The 19,447-nt window shown below is 41.2% G+C and overlaps 1 pseudogene; it reads left to right on the forward strand.

Moving 5' to 3' along the window:
* The first annotated feature begins 6,508 nt into the window (after positions 1-6,508).
* Positions 6,509-18,462, forward strand: LOC127049574 (DNA (cytosine-5)-methyltransferase 3B-like; annotated as a pseudogene).
* The last annotated feature ends 985 nt before the right edge of the window (positions 18,463-19,447 follow it).

Consider the following 19,447-nt stretch of genomic DNA (forward strand, 5'->3'; position numbering starts at 1 on the left):
CTTTCTGTCTCACCTGAGGCAAGTCATTTTATAGCCCAGGCCTCAGTTCCCCATCTCTAAAATGGAAATAAATCTTTCTTTGTTGGTCTTGTCCATTCAGATAAGAAGTGTTGTGGGGAAGGGTGTCTGTACAGTGCCTTTCATCATGGGGCCCTGATCTTACCTGAGGTCTCTAGGTTCTGTTGCAACATTAATAATCTCCCAAGAATGCACTCCTGCACACCAGCTGGTCCTGGATCTCAAGAGATGAAAAGGCAAGTCCAGCAACCTCCATGGCTACCTACTCCCTGTATCTTTTCATCTCAAATTTCAAGGCAGAAAAATTCTATTAACACCCTAATTGAAACCTTGGTTGTGATGGAAACACTGACTGGGCATTAGCTACATTGGTGCAAACCTCAACAGTGTAACTATAGTACAGAGGTAAAAGGACTGCCTGGGACTCCCTGCCCCTTACCCAACCCCTCCAGCCCTGGCCACTTATCCCCTTTCCCGGAGCCTCAGCGCGCCCATCCAGGAGCAACCCTGGACAGCGCTGCAGCCACGCGCCTCCGGCGGGACCTGAGCTCTTCCCCGCTCAGAGCCACGAGGTAAGGGGGTGGGGCTGCGAGCTCCAGTGGGGACCCGGAGCTCGCAACCCCGCCCCCTTATCACACAGCTCTGAGTGGGGAGTTGCTCAGGCCCCGCCGGAGTCACGCAGCTGCAGCACTGTCCAGACACACTCCTGGATGCGCGCCCTGAGGTGCCGGATGGATGGGAGATGTTGGGGGTGGGAGTGAGCCTTAGCCATTCTTGTGGGGGGCCCTGCTGGGTGCGGGGCCTGGGGCAATTTGCCCCACTTGCCTCCAGCTCTGGGTGGTGCTGGGGGCAAGCCTCAGACCCTGCTCCCCAGTGGGAGCTCAAGGGCTGGATTAAAATGGCTGGTGGGCTGGATGTGACCCATGGGCCGTAGTTTTCCCATCCCTGTTATAAACACTACAACTCAGTGAAGGCCTCTGCTCAAAGTATAGCTGCAGTAAAAAAAAATGTAAACTAGCTGTTAGGAAGCATAATGAATAGGATAGAGAATAATACAAAGACTATCATAATGCCTTCATAGAAATAAATGGTGTGGCCTCATCTGGAATAGCATGTGCAATACTGGTCACCCCACCTCAAATAGATATTATAGAGGGGTTCAGAGAAGGGTGACAAGAATGATCAAGGGCCTGGAAAAATCTTGCACATGAAGAGAGATTGAAAAGAATATGATTTCTTACCTTAGGAAAGAGATGAATGAGAGGTTACAGGCTAGAAAGTGTATAAAATAATGAATGACCTAAAGAAGGTAGAGCAGCAGTTTCTGTGATCATACCACAAAAACAATGAGACATTCAATGAAATGAAAAGGTGGCTAATTAAAAAATGATATAAGGAAATAATTTTTCACATATGTAATTAGATTGTGGAACTCACTGCCACAGGATGTTGCTGAGGACAAGAACTTAGCAAAATTCAAAAAGGAATTGGATATTTATATGGAGATAAAGATAACTCAGTTATAACAATAAAAGTTGTTGAAGGGATATTAAACTTCAAGCTTCAGGGCTTATGTCCATCTCTAACTATTATAAATCAGGATGTGACCTGATGTACAGTTCAGTAACTCCTCGCTTAACGTTGTAGTTATGTTCCTGAAAAATGCTACTTCAAGGAAAACAATATTAAGCGCATGCAATTTCCCCATAAGAATTAATGTAAGTGGGGGTGGGGGTTAGGTTCCAGGGAGTGTGCTACACCCTCTTAAAAGGTGTTGCAGTCAATGTGCAGTGCCCAAGAGATTCCAGGAGAAATTGCATCTGACACAGCACAAACTCTTCCTGTTGTCTTCAGCTGCTGTGTGGCACTTCAGCACCCCCCCTCACACTGTGACTTAAACAGAATCTAGTCACAAAAGATGAAGATCTGGGCAGGGGTACTGGAATTAGGGATGCTGCTGCATCCTGTGGCTTGAAGTGGATTCCATTATATCCAGGTTTTACAGTTTGGCTCAATAGTTCTGAGCACCCCCACTATAAAAATTGTTCCAGCACCCCTGGATCTGGGGCCACAACCTTAGATAGTGGGAATAGGTATGTTTCTATTGATTTCAGTGGACTGATACAAATTCACATCAGCTGAAGATCTGATCTACTCTCTGTTTGGCCCCAGAATGTCTTAGTACTAGTTATTTATATACTACTTATACTGCTGTTGCACTTAGATCCCAATCAACAACCTGGGCCCCAATTATGCTAGGCACTGTCCAAACAAGTAAAGCAAAGACATTCCCTGCCCCAGACAGCTCAGAGTCAGGGATTTTGACAAGAAGTTAAAGATGGATATCAGTAATGCACGGAAGGACATAATAACAGTATATATGAAGACAGGTACGTTACATAAATTAGCAGTCACATTATTTGTAGGCATAATTGAAAAGGTGAATTTAAAGGAAGGATTTAGGTAGGATAGGGGGATTGCTTTACAATTTTTCATAAGACAGTTCCTCCAACGCATGAAGTAAAAGGCACAAATATCCTTTCTGGAAAAGCAGACATATAGGCAATCAAAGCTGGTGTCAATCATAGAGCAAACAAGATATTAGATTTATAGGCATTTTGGTGGCTCTCATCACTGTACTCACTGAACACTTTACAAATATTAATGAATTAGACCTCACAGCACCTCAATAAGGTAGAAAATTAGTCATTTTACAGATGGGGAAACTGAGGTCCAGAGAAGTTATAGGACAGGTTCCTAAAGTATTGCGGTGCCTAAAGAGGCAGATAGGCACTTAAGGAGATTTTCAAAAGCATCTAATTTATATCTTTCTGTGAAAGTCTGGCCCTAACTGGGGTGCCAAGAACACCCTTCCTCCCACTGATGTTGGTCAGCCAGTTTTCTGATTCTGTGTTGGGCTACTACTGTAATATTTCCTTTCCTTTCCATTTCTGTCCATGCTGTTGATCCCACACAGTCACCTTGTTATACAAACAAGAAGAGCCTGATACAATGGCCTTACCAACACTTCAGCATTCTAGTAGATGAGTTCAGTGCCTAAGGTGTTTCATGATGTTCTGTAGCTCTATAAAGCTCTTCAGACATAATTCATGTCATATCCATTATCTGTATTTTTAATGGAATGCTTGTCCATTGTTGAAATCTCTGATTCTGAAGGCCATACTTTTAGAAAAAGTCTATCAAGTTTTTGTGCTATTTTCCATTGCCATTTGTCCTGGCAATCCTATGACCATAATAGAATCTAACTGCAGAAGTTCTTTGGGGTTTGATCAGGATCCGCTCTGGATTAAAGAACACATATATAAAGAGCGCCTGTGTTAATGTGTTAACTGGTGGTAATTTAGGTGGTAGCTGCTAATTCTGTCTGGGTTTGTATTTCTCATGAAATAAATGGCCTTATAAGAATTGATCTGAAAAATATATTTGGGTTTCCTTAAATGATCCATTAAGAAAAGGACAGGGAACATGTTTGTTCCAAACAGAAAAGTTGTTAAATTTTACAGCACATGGATCAAGTGGTGTGAGCAAAAATATTTTTTTAAAGATAAGGAATAATTAAAAAAACAACAACACCTTGTTCCCCAACCCAACTATAGATACTCTGGACCAGATCCATCTCTCTGATGGAATAGGCACAGAAGGGAGCGTTTACCCTGCTCTGTTCAGGACCTGTGGATACATTGTACTCCAGAGGCCAGTCATGGCTGGCCTTATCTCTCCATCTAATGAGCATCTAGTCAAATTGTTTTATAAATTTGCTTCATTCTACTGGCAGATTTGCCCCTTTTGGCTGGTGCTGCCAATGCCCTCTTCTGGGCTTCTTATTTCCTAAAGCAGGGGTTTCAGCAGAATAGACATTTTTTAATCTTTTTTTTTAAATTAAAAAGCATAAATTTAATCAGTGTTGAGTATATTTTGCTAAATTAATGTGACTGACACATTTTCTAAATTTTCACACACACACACACACACACACACACACACACACACACACACACACACACACACACACACACAAAAGAAGGAAAAAAACTTACCAAAATACTTCATTTCAATTGCATTTTTTTCATCGGAATTTTCCATGAAAGACTGAATGAAATCATTTTTTGTCTCGACAGAAATAAAATTGGATCTTTAGACCAGCTCTAGCATTCTTCACATTGACTCCTAGTCATTTGACACATTATTCACTTCCTGCCCCCTTGCCCTGACCTAGTCCCTCTGTCCCTACATTTAGGGTTTGGTTACACTACAGAGCCTTGGCTGGTATAGTTATGGCAGCAGAACCCCTTAGTATAGAGACGCTGTGTAAGCTTACAGAAGTAGTTCTTCTGATGACATAGCCCTGAACAACATTAGCTATTCTGACAAAAGTACTCTGTAGATCAAGGGTTATTCTGGCATAGTTATGTCAGCTAGAGGGTGTGATTTTCTTCTACACTCCTAGGTGACATAGCTATGACAGCAAAACTTTGTAGAATAGACTAGGCCTTATCTACTTTTTACAAGCTATTGTGTCATGAGCTTACGAGTTCTGAGGGCATCAATGGTAACTTTCCTCTTCCTGTTTCACAGGCTCCTCCCGCTTCCTCTACCATAGCACCATCAGGATCAGTTGGCATGTAGTTGCTCTGCTTACTGGTCTGTGTTCTTTCCTCCATGTTTTTCCTCCATGTCTTCCTTCAATTCTCTCCTGCATCGTACATCTGTTTTTCTAGCAGTAAGTGGCCAACCAGTAGCTGTTAGTTGCCTTACATACTGCTACTCCGTTTCACTCTATCTATAGTTTACGGGTTGGCATTATGGGCCTAAATTTAAAGTATCCACATTCTATTTTCCTGTTTCTGGCATTTGTGAATCCATTATGCAGTTAATTCTTTGCAATCTAGAAGAGATTATAGCCTTCCACTGCTGCAATATTAAAGTTTAAAACTATCAATATCACCTACAAACCAGGGATACTTCTTTCAACAGACCATGTCTCCATAATGATAGATGGCTCTGCTAGACTTTGAGTAGGATTTTGGCAAAGTAGCACAGTGTGAATATCTTTAGGAGATACACCACACTGATTTTAGCCTAATTTATCACAATTAGCCTGAGCAATTTCAACATTATAATAAGGGCTAAGGCATTGATTGTGGCTGTTTAATTTTTTTAAAAGAAAATATTTTCCATTTGTCATCATTATTATTTGTTTTGCACTTGACCTTTTAATCAAAGTGCACAATCAGTCATTTGCATCCTATGTTTATTTACTGATTATATTTGCTCATTTTTTAAATTTATTATTCAAGTGCTGAGTAACCACCACCAGAAGGATGACTCATTACTATAGTAGACAGCTATTATACTGCTCAAGGAGATGACTCTTGCTAGAGAAAGATATGGGATTGCCTTTCTTCATTCTAATATACTATGTGGAGGAGAAGCAAAATTAGATCCTGGGAAGCTTCAGTTAAGCTAGAATTCTAGAAACAGGATAGGAAAGAGCTTTGTATCAAATCTCTCAGAAAATAGTACACTTAGAAATACATAATTTGACTTCTGACCTATACAGAATATTCCAGTTTACAGCATTAATATTTTAAAAATCTTTATGAAAGACAACATGTATGGTAGCAAAGAATTTCACTTGGAGCAATTCCACCACTTTAATGGTCCTAGCAGGCAGAGTAGGGTACCAGACTGGGTGTCTGGAAATGTGTGTTCTATTCCTGGATCTGCCTCCAATTCCCAGTAAGTCAATTACCAATCTGTACATGTTTCCCTATTTATGAATGAGATAATGATACTTACCTTCCTTCCTAACATGATGGTGAAAAGCACTGAATAAGAGCTCAGCATTATTATCATTATGTTTCACTCAGGAGGTATATTAGGCAAATTGTAAAAAAAAAAAAAAAAAAAAAAACGAACCCATAAAGCATTCTGAATAGTCCATGCAAACAGATAAAATAGGGGTAACACCACTGTTAATTTTGTTTTAAAAAAGAGAATATAATAGAATCAATGGGTTATAGCCTCTGCTGGATGCATATAATTTGCCTTTAGCATTAGATGGACATTCTGCATCCTCACTCAGACTGGCAGATAGAAGAGTCCTTGCCTGAGTTTATGCTGACCTCCATTAGGGATCTTCACCATTCCTCTTCTATTTTACTCGTTATCTCTTCACAAAATGTCATACTCCATTTCCCCCTCACCTCCCCCCGCCACCCCAGCCCCAACTAGAATAACAGATTCTAGCAAGGTAAGACAGAAAATGTGCCACCTGTGGTGCCACATTGCTTAATATCAGGGCTGGCTGAAAAGACAAATTTCATTGTATGGAATTTTTCAGGCTTTGGAATTTGGTTTTGTTCTGCATCAATACAATACCGAGACTTTTAGGTGCATTCATGAGATACTTACCATAAAACAACCCATAAACTTATGGTTATGACACTTACCTAGCCTAATTTGTAGCATGGACTCTATCATTGGTCTCCCATATCCCAGGTGAGTGTCCTAACTAAAGCTAGACAAAATATTTTTGATGAACAATAATTTAGCTGAAAAATGTATTTTCCGGGGCTTCAAAAGCATTTGTGAATCTAGGTTGAATTTGACAAATATTTTCAGTCAAAGAAAACAATGACAAAGTCTAAAAATTTAGTTTCACCTATTTAAAAAAAATCTTTTTGACTTTTTCATATTCAAATGTTCTCTTAAGGCCATTTTAAAATTTTGTTTCAACTTTTCATTTTGAAATGATGTTTTTGCAATTTGTCCTGTTAAAAAACAAAAACCATGAACAGCTGAAAAACATCTATAAATGAGTAAATTGAAACAAAAATTCAAAACAAATTTTGTTTCTAGTTAACCAAAATTAGATCAATACAAAGTGAACTTTTGAATTTTTCAGTGTAACAAAAGTTTTTGAAAAAAATTGGTTTGGGTGTTTGTTTTTATATTGGCTTCTGAATTTAAAAAAAAAATCAGTTATTTGCTCAGCTCTAGTCCTAACCACTGAATTGTTAGCTATTCTGGTCTCTCTCATTTTCTCTCACTTTGATTAGAAATTCCATCCTTGACTTGAAAAACCTCCCCACCAGAAGTGTAAACAAAATTGTTCCTGTGACAAGTTTCACTTTTGATTAATCAGATTTTCTGACAAAAAGTGTTTTGTTGAAAAATTCCCAAGTAACTATACTTAATACTGCTGTGGACATGATGCAAGGGGTGTACATGAATACAGTCTGTTCTGAAGGAGAGAGAATGATCTTTTCTAATCCCTCAGTATCTATTGCTCTACATATGGGTGGAGGGATAGTGAAAGCTAATGTGAATGCTTTCTACCCAGCAAAAGTGAAACACTGCACCTCCAGCATGGACCTAGGCACTTCATAAAACATAGAACTGGTGGGGGATAATGACATCATACTAAATGGGCTATGCTCCCTGCACCAAATCCATCTGCTGACACCACTGATCTAGGCCTGAGGCTAATCCTTCCCCAAGCCTTGTTTAAAAGGCCTGGTTTCAGATGTGTAAGGATCAGATGGGCAAGGAACTGATAAGGCACTTGTAAGAATGATCAATACTGTAGCTATGCTTAAAAAGCTCTTTCCTTATTGTGTTAAATACTGAAAGGAAACTATAAAAAAAATGTGATCTTTCCTGCACATATTTAAGTACCTTCATAAAACTCACATGGACCCACTCCTCAACCTGTTACTACCATATCTAGAGCAAGTTGTCCACCTGGTATGACCAATCACACAACACATATAGTTAACTATGGAATCAGGAAGCAATAGCCATGGCAAATCATTTTTGAGAAATCTATGGGCTGAACAAAGTTCACATAAGCTATCCATCAAATACTGCGGTAAATTGATAAAAAGCAAAGTCTGTTCTCAGGTTCTTTGTGAACAGAAGAAAGAGATGAATAGTCCAGAAATTGCATGCACTGCAGTTTGAGCTATTGTAGATAGGTCATTATTGCAAATTAGACTTTACCCAGTTAAATAAATGTTTTGACTAAATAGCTGAGCTTATACAAGGGAAAAAAGATATAGAAAATCATCTCTGCACAGCTGCTTAAAGATTTGCCAGAATACCTTTCAAAGGCTTGTTTTTGGTTTAATTGGTTTGTGAGTTGCTTGTTGGCTAGTTTTTTGCTTGTAGCTCGTTGTTTGTTTGGCTTGTAACTTCTTGTAGTTTGTTGCTTCTTTTTTTTTAATCAGCTCTTGGCAAGCAGGGGCAAGGGGCAAGCAGGGGCAAGGGGGAGAGTGAGTCGAGGTGCACAGCGGGCCCACCACAGTCTCAGACTGTGTGTTGCAGGGATCTAGTCACATAGAGTGTTGGGGTTCTAAGGGGCTGGCTTGTTTTGGCATTGGATTTAGCTTGATTTCTGTCTTACTGTGAAAGTCGGGGTGCTTATTTACTGCATGAAATTTGGCAACTGTGGATAGTAGCTGTAGCGCTTTCAGCAATATTATCCGGCTCTTATTCAAAATATATGGGGAAAATTGATAGAGTAAATCATTAGGAATGACAGAAAAATGTACTGAAAATTAATGTGAGCAAAACGAAGGCCATTGATCATTGTCAACCATCCCAAAGAGAGAAATAACCAGCTCAGCATATTTGGTAAGATAATTGAAAAGTAGAACAATATATCTGCTTTAACAGCCACCTGGGTTAGATAGAAATCAGACAATGGAAGATAGGTAGAGAAAGAAACCATTTAACTTCAAGTAGATTTTCAAATATAAAAATAAATATGAAGAATATTCCTCCTCTTAACCTGATAAATAATGAAATCTGTAGTCAGTACATCCATCAGTAACATATGGCTCAGAGAGAAATAACATGAGCAAAAGCTATATTGTACAACAAAAATGGGCTTTGACAATGAGCAGACAGATCTGAAATAATAACAAGAAAACAAAATGGAAAATAGGAGACAGTCCCTCCAGAACGACAAGCAGAATAAATGGCTGCTAACTGTTGAAAAGTACAACAAGAAATTGCTAGCATTACATAAAACATGCAATACTAAAATTAATGATTCCACTATGGACATAGGAGACCATGGATAGAAGTGGTGGACATAACTTGTACTGGCATTGATCTAGGTCAGAAATGTCACCAAAATTTCTGGTGAGCACAAAATTTTATCTGGGACTTCTTTATATTTGTTGGAAGTAAAATGTGTACAGAGTTGTTGCTAAAGGAATTTTATACAGCTTTAATAGGAAGGAAAAGATCCAGTTAGATTCCCAGGTTTACTGCAATACTAATAGGTGCGTTCCTGATTCTGATAAAGGTGAAAGGAAAAAGCATTTCTCTCAAGCACTCCTCACTATCATCTATATCCATTCTGCACAAAAAATCAGGTATCCAACTTTTATTACTCCAAAATTATTTACAAGCAAAAATGCTGAATCACAAAGCTGAGGTAATACATTTTCTTAAATGTAAGCTAAAGATATTAATGTAATATAATTTTAAAGTGTGGTTCTTCTCTGATAAGTGACTTTGTGAAAATTTCATCTTCTGATCAAATAGATCTGTGTGTATCCAGAGTCACACTTGCTTACTTTAGTGACAAAAAATAACCCTTTTAAATTCTTTTTTAATTCTTATTTATTCCATCTTGATAACAGGAATGCTAAGTGCACCCTGAAAGTGACCTTCTGTGGCAACACTATGCAACATGACCCCACTCCAACCTATCTTGCTAACCTCCATGACCATCTGAAGAAGGTAGCTGCTAAGATGAAGACAAGGGTCAACCTGTTCCAGAAACTTGCAAGCACAAGCTGGGGAGCATCAGCATCAGTGTTATGGACACAGGGCCAGCCCATAACATTTTGGCACCTGAGACAGGGAGCTCAAATGATGCCCCCATGCCCGCTCACTTGGGCCAAAACTTTGAAAGGTCTCGATTCTGCCTTCTTCCTGTTCCACTCCTCTCATGCTACTGCTCTGCTACCTACCCCAGTAAAGGAGCAATAACAACTTAAAATGCCTTGTTCAAAAATTTTAAGTAACACTTAACTTTCGAACGCCTGAACAGCAAATGTAACTTTTCTTGTCTGCATAGTAAATACTGGTATTTTTATCTGTTTGAATAATCAAAGTGGTGCTTTCTCTGCCTTCTTGGTTGTAAAGATTTGAACTGCTTCCTGAAGGTCCATAATCTGGGCCAGCTCATGCTCTGTTCAGATGGTTGCAAGGCCAACCAGCCTCTCCTGTGTCATTGTGGAGAATAGAGGTATTTTTATTAACTTCAGCTTGGAGAAGCTGAGTTCTCTACTGGCAACTGTTACAGGAAGTGTTAAGAAGTATGCACAGAGCAACAAAAGCATTTGGAAAGAGGGTGGTCATCTTATTTGTGGACATATATTCCCCAGAACAGCCTTTGGAGCTGATCCTGCTGAAATGTATCTTGAAAGGGCTTTCAGTTCATCACCTAAATCACTCATATCAATATCGCACAGGTCATCATGTGTCAACACTGTCACTAGTGCCCTGCACTGCTGGTTTAGGTGTTCTTCAGGTATAGTGAGGAGTTTTGGAATATCGTACAACATCCCAAATATACTGCCGTGTTCCTTGAGCTGCATGAAACGTTCTTCAACTGACTGTATTGCACAATCTAGTACCTGGTTGAAGAATTCAACTTTGAATGGTTGTTTCAGGTCTCTTGTGAAATTATCCCATGCCCTGTAATCAAAATGTCTTCTTCTTTGGTGATTCTTGTATTCTTGAATGGGTGGGAAAATAGCTTCAGTGAAGTTCCTCTGCCAACTTCTGTGCACTCTTCAGAACGTTTTGAAATCCTTCATCTGATCAGTAAGACTGTAGGTATGACTTTGCTTTGTCCAGTTGTTCCATGGCTCCAGATATTTCAAGGTTAACACCTAGGAGTCTCTTGCTTACAACATTTATTTCAAACAGTATGTCATGCCACAATACTAAGCCACACAGAAATTTGAAGTTATGTATGTTTCTGGTGATTCCATTTCCCTCTGCCACTGTTCTCCCATGAACAGTTCCTGTCATAGCATTATCCTCCATAATAGCAACTATGGCGTCATCCATCTTCCCAATTTGGTGTCTGACAGGCTTTATCGCCTCTACTCAACTTTCCCATCGCGTGGCACTCAGTGGTTTCAGTGTCATCAAAGAGGATGTTCCCAGATGTTGCTTCAAAATTTGCCATTGATGAGTTGATCCAGAGAAAAATACATAGATGCTTTGTTATTTAAAAATTCTCTCTCTATACAAAATGTTCTTCTGAACCTGAAAAGGCCAGCCACATTGCTAGCTCAGTATTAGGTTGGATCTTAAACAAAATACCACACTGCCAGCTAATCCTCTAGCATCTAAAACTAAAGGTTGATTGTAAAGAAAAAAGAAAGAACAAGCAGAGAGTGGTTAAATGGTAAAGCAGTCAGATACATACAGAGCTTCAAAGTCCATCTCTCAGGTTCTTAGCAGTATTTATGAGTTTGCTGGCTTGAAAGTCACTCTGGAACACATTCACAGCTTGGATGGGTCATTCAGTCCTTTGTTCATAGCTTTGTTTGTAGAAAAGTTACTCCAGAGGTCAGAAGCAGGAATGAAGACCAAACAGAGAAGATGCAGCTGCCTTTTATATTTCTCTTACCATGTGACTTGTACTTCTTTTGTTCCAAACATAGGTTTTACATCACATGTCATGGAAAAGCCTTAGAGTTCTGCCCATGATCATATCACGTGCCTTGCTGACTCATAAGATGTATTCCTTTGTTCCTTTCAATGGATTCATTTTAAGTTGATGCCACTTGATGAGCCATCTAATGGGCTCAGTGCTGGTGCCAATCTGTCTGGAGGTGTCATCCAGAAACACAGCACACGTTTGGAAATACAGATATACCATACATATCTATAACTCATAATACAAAGGTAATACAAACATAAAAAAAGAATTATCATACTTGGCAAATTATAACATTTTCATAGATACCTTAAACGGCATATCTGGCACAATTCATTACAATGTTAAAATATTGGTATCAATGTCATAAAGTGCCTACCATATTCCATACAGAGTCACAGTTAGTAAAATGTAATAAAATTTGTTTTTTTGTTTGTTTTTTTTAAATGGTTTAGGAAGAAAAAGTTTATTAAGATAATAGTTTCTGTTTTCGAAAGAGCCATTTCTTTGGTTTGCAACCAAATCTAGGGTGAAACTGGACTGATTTTCAACTAAACGTATGGCCAAATTCATTGAGGGCTTCAGTGGATTTTACAAAAGTATAAGAAAGGACAAAATCAGCTCTGGGTGAAAATGGGCATAACTCCATTGAATTAAATGGAGCTGTTCCCTTACGGATCCATGGAGGATCTGCCCTTGAAAGCAGAATCTGCCCCTCATGTGTAATTTAGGACAAGAGCTAATAATCCAACCACTTTAAAGTTTAATTGCTTCAGATAATTATAATGGTCAGTATTTGGGAAAGTTTGAATAAGAACAATGATTTATTAAAAAATTTACTGGCAGTCATTTTAGCATGGCTACATTACTCACGAGTGATGAAGCCACAAGTTATAAGTATATTCCCCAAGAGGAGTGCTACTAAAACTATAACACTACACCAAGCTCTCCAATTATCATTGGAAGTGCTGTGAATCTTCCCTTTCCAGTGGTATATGGAACTCATTTTTAGCCATGATATCAATCAGCTTTCAGATGAAGGACTATTCAGGATCAAATGTTACCAGCCCTCCTCCTCCAACTAGTTTAAATTTAGGGAGAAAATTTCATATTATGAGAGAAGGAAGGAAACCTGTATCTGGCCAACAGTGCATTTAAAGAAAGAGCTGCTGGAAGCTGCCATTGATGGGGGATGTATTAGTTTGAGTAGCTTTGGCTATGCTATTGCACTAGCACATCTCATTGATAAGCAGCCTAACTGCCTGCATGAAATGCACTGTCCGGGATAGCTCCAACTTTATCGGCATGCATGGCACCCTCTCCAGGGTTCTCATGTCTTCCTCCAGCACCTGGGCCCAGGATTTAATGTGTAAGTGACCCCCCCCAACAGAACCCCACTGCTTTGAAATTCACAAATATGTTTGCCTCAGATCAACTGGATTCATAACTTGTAAAAATCTAATAAAGAGAGATATTTTCAGGCTTGAAAAGAACCCCCTGGAAGACCTATGATACTGTGAGTGGATGCCTCCACACTCTTTTCCCTCATAGGCACCCTACCCTGTAACACACCACTTTTAGCTCAGGACAGAACAACGTGGAGAAGCATAATACTTTTGGTTGCTTCTCTGCAGCATGAGAACTAACTTATCCTGTTTGAAGCTGCTCTGAGGTTTGAAATGATAGAAGTAGCTTCTTCTGTATATTTAGAGGCATCAGAATACCATGGAGACAACAAATATAGAATCTCTGCCCTACTGTTGTTCTCATGACACATGTCAAATCATTTTTCTCATAGCTGTTATGCTAGCTTTCTGCAAGAAGAGGCGATAAACAGCCAGTCCACAAGTCTCCAATAGTTTTGTCACTTTCTTTAGAATGTTACAGGTCTCAGTATGGGGGCAATCTGGGTAAGAGAGAAAATCTAATCCGTAACCTTTCTGAACTTGACACTCCATTGCGTGAGAAATGACTCATGTTTCTTCAGCATTCTTCCTATTCCTTTTCTTCTGGTTGAAATACCACAATTTGCTGAAACTGTTATGACAAGGAATTGAATCACCTTTTCAAGGGTTTATTCTTCTCCTCCACTCTGACTCTTCTTTAAGATACTGAGCCAAAAGGGTCTGATCAAAGTATTAATGTCAATTTGGACATTTTGGACTTACTTTTCAGTTTTCTCATTATCTTCTGTTACAGGGTAGTTGGTCTCAGTTAGTAGACTGGGCCCAGTTCCCTCTGTCAAAGCAAATAAGCCCAATTCAGCCAATTAAAATGGGCTAAGCTACACCTAAGCCTATAAAGAGCTGCTAAAGGCCAGGCCAGAGAAGTGATAGTGACAGCTGTGCCAGGGGAAAGGAAGCCATGGTGGGGGGTAGCTGACTCCTATAGTGAGTCCCTAGAGCCAGGGGCCAGATGCTCAGGGAGACAGCGCTGGAGGCACATAATACATTCAGTTGCCTTTCCGCAGTCTAAGTGACAGCATGAGAACTAACCTATCCTGTTTGAAGTTACTCAGAAGCATGAGAACTAACATATCCTGTTTCAAGCTGTTTGAAGCTGCTCAGGAATGGACCTGAGCTGACTAGAAATGGACAGTTGCCAGGAACAGGGTGCTTGAGATCACTGGGCAGGGTGACCCTGAAGCCTGAGAACAAAGAGTGAATTAAAAGAGTGTTTTCTGTTTGTCTATTCACTTGTGAAGGAGAACCTGCTTGAAAGACTGGGCCTAGTATCACACACTTGGGGATAGCTGAGAAGAAGGGGAACGATGCCTCACACAGTTGCATCCACCAAGTGTTTTGTTCAGTGTTTGTACTTTTAATCTCCTTGCTTTTATTTTTCAGAACAGAAAATGACTCATATCTTACTTCAATCTACATTGGACAGAGCTTTGGTATAGCGAACGATCTGGGCCATTTGTCCAATTTGAATGAACATTACTCAGAAACAATGGATTTGTTTCTAATCTCACTTCTATTAGTTTTACACCAGCACAACCCCTTTGTCTTCATTAGAGTTACTCCTCATTTACACCAATGTCTGTGAGATCAGAATCAGGCCCCAAGGCTGACCCACATCATCTTGAACAGAAATGTAATTTACCCTTCCAAGTGAGAGACAGAATTATCTTGCCATAAATCAGTGCCAGACAGCGGCCTATACAGATGTTCTATTTTTACAGAACAGCATCACTGCCTAGTCATACTCAATGTTTCTCCCCTCACACTCTCAGGCTTACATCTTTTATCTTTGTGGAGTTTTGAGCAGCTAAAATAGCCTCATGTGACCAAATGTTCAATCTCATTCTTAGTTCAAGCAGAGAGTATAGTCGCACTCTTCACATTGGGATAGCTAATGTTGTATCAGCACAACCTTGTTTTTTAAGGGTCTTATCTTTTTTTTTTTCTGTAAAAGTCATTCCAAGCTGAAATATGATTAGTATATAAGTTTTAAAGCTGAAAAATCTTTTGTAAAGTTGTTAAAATATTTTGTCTACTTTTAAGCTACAAGCAGAAGAAAAATGAAATGTTCTGTTTTTGACACAGTTTGATGCCTTTGTTTAGAGAAAACATGTTTTCTACCTTAAAATGAAAGTTGGCAAGCATTTCAGGTGGAATCCCTTCATGAGCAGAAAGCCTGAACAACAAGACTTTATGTAGATGGAACCCTAGGTGTTGGGAGGGGAAGTCACCCTCCTTGAAATTAGGATCAAGGCACTGGGCTGCAGTGTACCAGAGGCAAAATAAAGGGAGAGCTGAACTCCTTCTCCTTGGATAAAAAATAAACAGAGGGAGATATCTACCCCTCTCCCAGTCTCAGTTCTACTCCCTTTTAAGCTGCTCTGGTAGAGAATCTCTTCCATGTAATCAAGTAGGATTGTTTGGTGAAAGTCTTCCTGCTTCCCAGTAGGATCTTTCAGATCTCAGAAGAACATGATCTACTGCTCTCAACATTCCAGAAGTTGAGCTGTCAGGGTGTGTTGATCTGTGTGTAGAATCCCACCCCACTCCAGACACAAGAGAGCTGATAGACTGGGGAGCAGGACATGTGATTCTGACATCAGTTGCAGAAGGTTGGGGAAAAAATCCCCGCCTACTACTATTATGTCAGAATTATCAACAGTATCTTAATTCCATCCTTTCAGGTTTGTAAGCTCTTGTCTACACTACTGGGTTGGGTCAAATTTAGTGACATTAGGTCGATTTAAAAATGACTGTGTCCACACAACCAACCCCATTCCATTGACCTAAAGGGCTCTTAAAATTGAGTTCTGTACTTCTCCCCGACGAGGGTACTAGCGCTTAAATCAACCTTGCTGGGACAAATTTGGGGTAGTGCAGACACAAATCAATGGTACTGGCCTCCAGGAGCTATCCCAGAGTGCTCCATTGTGACAGCTCTGGACAGCTCTTTGAACTCCCATGCACTAGCCAGGTACACAGGAAAAGCCCCAGGAACCTCTGAATTTCATTTCCTGTTTGGTCAGCATGGAAAACTCAGCAGCACTCAGCAGCACAGGTGACCATGCAGTCCCCCCAGAATCGTAGAGCGTAGAATGTTTCTACATTCTCCCTGTCACCTTCATCTCTAAGGTTTTCACAGATTAGAAGGAGAAAAAAACACACTCATGATGACATGTTTTCCGAGCTCATGCAGTCCTCCCACACTGATAGGGCACAGTTTAATTCATGGAGGCATTCAGTGACAGAGACCAGGAAAGCATTAAGTAAGTGCAAAGAACGGAGGCAGGACGCAATGCTGAGGCTAATGGGGGAGCAAATGAACATGGTGAAGTATCTGTTGGAGCTGCAGGAAAGCCAATAAGAGCACAGACCCCCGCTGCATCCACTGTATAACCACCTACTCTCCTCCCCATGTTGCATAGCCTCCTCACCCATATGCCCAAAAACACAGGAAGAGAGGATCCAGGCACTCAGCCACTCCACTCCAGAGGATGGCCCAAGCAACAGGAGGTGTCATTCAAACAGTTTGATTTTTAGTGTGGCTTCAATTAGCAATGTGACTTTATCCTTCCCTCCTCCCCCACCCCACCTGGGCTACCTTGTCCGTTATCTCATTTTTTTTTAATTCATAAAGAAAGAATGCATCTTTTCAAAACAATAGTTACTTTATTTTGAAGGAGGACGGGTAGTTGGCTTACAGGGAATCAAAATCAACAAAGGGGGTGGGTTTGCATCAAGGAGAAACGCACACAACTGTCACACCGAAGCCTAGCCAGTCATGAAACTGGATTTCAAAGCTTCTCTGATGAGCAGCGTGCCTTGCTGTGGTCTTCTAATTGCCCTGGTGTCTGGCTGCTCAAAATCTGACACCAGGCGATTTGCCTCAACCTCCCACCCCGCCATAAGTGTCTCCCCCTTACTGTCATTGATATGGATCACACAGCAGGCAGCAATAAGAATGGGAATGTTGGTTGTGCTGAGGTCTGACCTAGTCAGCAAACAGTGCCAGCGAGCTTTTAAATGTCCACAGGCACATTCTACCATCAATCTGCACTTGCTCAGCCTATAGTTGAACTGCTCCTTACTGTTGTCCAGGCTTCATGAGCCATGGGAGCAAGGGGTAGGTGCGACCACGTGGTGCTGCTGACTAGGAGAGTAGCCTGAGGCAGAAGCCTCCAGCTTGCATGGTATTCCAAGCAGGACTGAATCTCCATGAGATGAAACTTAAAGAAGAGAATGACCTGTAGTCTCTGGCTCCCATTCAGTGCTTGAGCAGGAGGATGGCCATGTCTGTCCAGGTGTTGCTGATCAACCTCTCTGAGGAGGATTCCAAGGAGTCTTCCCAGAGCAGCAGTACCACATCTGCCAGCAGCACCCAGGAGGACCAGAATGGATCCTCCGAGCTCATTGCTGGGGAGCAGGAGAGCAGAGTTGCAGAGGAAGTGGTGGAATACCATCATGGGAAAGATTTTGGAATTGGGGCACTCGTGTGGGGGGGGGGAGATCAAAGGCTTCTCCTGGTGGCCTGCAATCATCATCTCCTACAGAGTCACATCCAAAAGTCAGGCAATCTCTGGAATGCGCTGGGTGCAATGGTTTGGGGACGGTAAGTTCTCTGAGGTTTCAGCAGACAAGCTGGTGGTTCTGATGGCTTTTAGGCAGCATTTCAACCACTCCATGTTTAATAAGCTGGTCTCCTATTGACATACTGTACACCATGCCTTGGAGGTTGCTAGGAGCCGGGCAGGGAAGATGTTCCCTGAACTGCCAGCCAATTGACTAAAGACTAACTTCTGCAACAACAGCAAGGAGTGGGTGGAGGAGAACCAGAGCAGAGAGCAAATGGTTTCTGAAGTCACAAACAACAACAGGAGCCTTATCGTGCAGGAGAAAATACCCAGCCACATTCCACCCACTGTTTGAGGGGGGCCTTTGCCAGACTTGCAGAGATCGATTCCTGGAGGTCTTCTACATGCCCGATGAGGACGGGTACCAGTCCTACTTCACCATCTGCTGCGAAGACAAGAAGCTGCTGCTATGTATATGTGCCAGATGCTGCAGGTGCTTCTGTGTCGAATGCTTGGAGGTCCTGGTAGGGCAAGGTACCCCGGCCAAGGCAAAAGAGCAAGACCCCTGGAGCTGTTACATGTGTCAACCACAGAAGTGCTATGGGGTGTTACAGCACATGCCAGATGGGATGTGCAGCTGCAAGACTTCTTCACCAGTGACAAAGGACAGGAATATGATGCACCTAACATCTAGTAAGGCCCACACATTTCCCAGAGTCATTGCCCTTGATAACAGAACATCAATGATTGTATTGGCTACTTGGATCACAGCAGCCCTCACAGTAGACTTGCCCACAACAGCAGTGGTGACAGTGAGCTGAGCGGGCTCCATACTTGCCATGGTATGGCATCTGCACCGGTTATCCAGGAAAAAAGGTGTGAACCAATTGTCTACCATTGCTTTCACGAAGGAAGGGGCGACTGACAACATGTACCCAAAACGACCCCCGACAATGTTTTTGCCCCATCAGACTTTGGGAGCTTAACCCAGAATTCCAATGGGTGGCGGAGACTGCAGGAATTGTGGGATAGCTACCCACAGTGCACTGCTGCGTAAGTCGACGCTAGCCATGGTAGTGAGGACGCACTCCGCCGACTTAATGTGCTTAGTGGGGACATACACAATCGACCGTATAAAATCGATTTCTAAAAATAGACTTCCATAAAATTGACTAAATTTCGTAGTGTAGACATACCCTAAGTGACTTTCTGGATCAATTGAATCAGAAGGAATGTGCAGAGGAACTCCTGACACCAGTCCAGGAGAACAGCATAGACATCTGTCAGTGATACTGGGTCCTTTTTGCCCCAGAGTGTATCCTGAGATGTCAATCAGTCTTTGTCTCTCTGACAGTGACATAAGGAGCAACCTGGGTCTTGCCCCAATAGAGGAATAGTTGATGAAGAAGTGCATCTAGCAGGACCACTTATGCTGTAGATTGTAAACTCTGGTCAAGAAGTCTGGCAAGACATTGTCTTTCCCTAGCAGATGAAGAATTAATGGAGCTCCCTTACTGCAGATTCTGACATGTCTGCCTCTTTGGCAGTTGTCATAATAACTGCTGTAGTATTGCTTGTTAGGATTTGGATAGATTTGGAGAAAGCTTTACAAACCAGTTGTATAGATTTACGCTTCAGCAAACTGATGATGATTGTTCTGCAGAGTCCACAAAGCTAAA

This window comes from Gopherus flavomarginatus, chromosome 4 (genome assembly GCF_025201925.1).
Source record: "Gopherus flavomarginatus isolate rGopFla2 chromosome 4, rGopFla2.mat.asm, whole genome shotgun sequence".
In the NCBI taxonomy this organism is placed as follows: Eukaryota; Metazoa; Chordata; order Testudines; family Testudinidae; genus Gopherus; species Gopherus flavomarginatus.